The following is a 3,330-nucleotide window of genomic DNA, read 5'->3' on the forward strand; positions in this document are numbered from 1 at the left end:
TAGATATTTATTATAAGTCAAACTAAAATAGAATTGTAGGCATTTATTTTGGAAACGAGGAGTATGTTGTATATTTATATAATAATAAATATATTTCCGATGAACCCTCCCCTTCTCCGACCCTCTTCTATTCCTCTGGTGTTTAAAAGATGAATATATAGGTTTCCAAAACAAATGTAAAGAGAAGATTTTGAATATGGTCTTTAGAAGCAAATGTGAAGCAACCGTCTACAAAGAGGTTCTTTCTGGTGATGGCTTTTTCTATGGGTCTCGTTGAAACTAGACCAAAATTCGTTTCGAGGATTCCGATTCCTCTAGCTTTCATGCATTTGTTGGACACCACACCAATGAACATAGGTTTGATTATTCTAGGTTGGTGATGGTTGCATCTCGTGATTTAGATTATGATTTGATTTAAATTAGGGTTTTGATTTAGTTTAGGTTTATGACTTTGTACATGATTCGTGCAATGTGCAACTTTCGTTTATGTTTGATTTGCTTATTTTTTTTCGTCGTTGTAGACAGTGGGGGTGGAGATGGTAGTGATGGCCATCTATGATCATGGTGGTGGTGGTGAATGTTCTTGAAGAAGAATAGAAGGGTAAAACGAATTTGGCTCTTGTATGAGGGGCACACGCCTTACTTAACATTCCTTAGGTGTCGTTTACTAAACGCTTACTCGGGTAAGCGCTTACCAAGTCACAGTACTTTACCGGATATATATGACAAGGACTAAGGGGTCGTTTACCAAACACTTACCCATGTAAGCTCTTACCAAGTCATAATACCTCACCGGATGAAGATGGGTAAGGACCAAGAATCTTACCTGATAAGAGCGAGACAACGACCAAGAGTCTTACCCGGTAAGTGAGGGCGACGACTCTTACCACGGTAAGCACTTACCGAGGTAAATTGTTGCATATGATGTCGTCTTGATGGATTAAAATATTACCCGGTAAGTAAATAATAGTGTTAAAATTTACAGGTAAACACTTACCCGGTAAGTGTTTGGTAAACGGCCCCTTAGTTAACAATGTTCAAAAGGATTTGTTTGGTAAGTGAAATAAGAAGTAAAGATCATTGATGTATTTATTGAACTTTGTAAACATAAATAATAGTCAACCAAAGCACAAGGATTAACGGGTATTTCATTCTATTATATATTTATTGTGCTTACATGTATATCTACTATTTTATATTGAATAAGCTAAACTACTGATTTTCGTCCCCATGGCTTGGTAAAAGTTGTGACTTTCGTCTTTGTGTCTTAAAATTATGGTTTTTGTTTCTACGGGTTGCCATTCGTTGTTGTTTTCTTCTGAGGCTAACTATGTCAGTGGTTTGGCGTTAAGTATGAGTAGGGGTCTAAACGATTGAACTTTTAACGAGCTAATTGAACTCGGGTTCGTTTATCTTAAGGATTCGAGCACAAGCCGATATGAAATCTAACATTAAACTCGTTTAACATAAGGATTCGAGCACCATAACACAAATGTTCAACTCGGCTCATTTGAAAGATCGATTAAACTTTTTCACTCAATCCGATCAAGTGGAGCCATGAGCCATTCGAACGTAGACTTTTTTGAGTAAAAGTTCTTCATATGTTTATAAATTATGCAATCAACATATAAAAGCTATTAAGATCAAGCAAGTAAATGAATCATATTGATCTTGATTCTCAGCTCATAATTGAACTTACAAACATGAATTTTAAATATAATGTATAACTCAAATTTATTAAATGAGCATCGGACTCGAGCTCGAATATTGGAAAAAAAATATATGAGTTCGAGCTCGCACCCTACTTTAGAAAAGTCCTTTGAGCTCGATCTTAGTAACAACCTGCTACTTGACCCAGCTTGGTTCGTCAATACCCTATATATTAAGAACATCTCCAACATATTTTCCAAAATGGAGAATTAAAACTCGAACATCTCCAAAGAAATTTGATTTTCATCTCCAACAGCTTCTCCATTTTGGAGATTATAATATTAATTATATCATAAAATGTTTAATACATTTCATAAAATATTATTATTTTATCTTCTATACACTTTGCATTTCCATTTCCATTTCTTTGATCTTCTGTTTCCGCGCTACACATTCTTCTTTTGCCAAGTTCCTTCCTTTGTAGTCAAATTTGATGATACATTTTGGCAATCGCAACTTCGAATATGGAATTCAAAGGGATCAAATAGGAAAGCGTTGATCGGGGCAAGGTATATCTCTAGATTCATTGGTAGAAAGAATAAAAAATAATTTCTCTTTTAGAAGTAATTATTTTTGGAGAGTTTTTAAATTTGAAGACTTTCATCATTTCTCCTATTTTCTCCATTTTAGAGAAGGTTTGGGAAATCTATTGAAATAAAAATTCTTAAAATCCCTATTTTAAATAATCTGTTAAAGATGCTCCAAGTACTGAAAACAATAACTGATTGTAATTTTTAGAAACCATAAAGTAGTGTTTTGTACACAGACAAGATCAGACAAAACAGAACTGGACAGAACAAGTGTCTGTTTGGTGTTTGATACGACTAGGACTGGACTTGACAAAAGTTGATGATTTTGTATATATATAATAGTTACAGTTAACACAACTAAAGTAAATAATTTAATAATTTAATTTATAAATAAATGTATACATATAATAGTACCAAATTCGAATGAAAATTTTGATATAATTGATAGTAGCTTGAAAAAACCCAATTCATACAAAGGTTTTTTTTTTTTTTTTATTCGGTCTGGAAGGCCCTAATCAATTGGCTAAGTCAAGGTGAAGATTATTGCAACAATAATAGTTGTGGAGGTAGAGGCATTGGTGATTGGTGCGATGGTGGTTATAGATGACGTGAAGAAGGTGGATAGTGGTGGTGGTTGCCGGTCGACAGTAATGGAAGATGTAGTTGTGGCCAATGTGGTGGAGGTGGTGTTGGTGGTGGTGCTTATGGTGGAGGTGGAGGTCGAGGTGGTATTGGTTATGGTGGAGGTGGAGGTGGAGGTGATGTTGATTATGGTGGATGTGGAGGTGGTGGTGGTCGACAACACTAGTAGTGGAGCTACACGGTGGTGGTCCGTGATCGACGGTGGTTGTAGAAGACGTGAAAGTGGTAGATAGTAGTGGTAGCCGATGGTGGTGGCCGAAGGTGGTAGTGGTAGCCGATAATGGTGGTGGGTAATGGTCATGGTGGAGATGAGGTGGCCCATGGTGGTAATGGTGGTGGAGATGAACGGTGGTGGTCAATGGCCAACGTTGGTTGTGTAGGTGGTATAGGATGTTCTTGTAGTAGAAGAGAAGATGGAGGTGACCAAAAATGGTACTGGTGGTGGCGA

The sequence above is a fragment of the Cynara cardunculus genome, assembly GCF_001531365.2.
Source record: "Cynara cardunculus var. scolymus isolate 2C chromosome LG 12, CcrdV1, whole genome shotgun sequence".
Classification (NCBI taxonomy): Eukaryota; Viridiplantae; Streptophyta; class Magnoliopsida; order Asterales; family Asteraceae; genus Cynara; species Cynara cardunculus.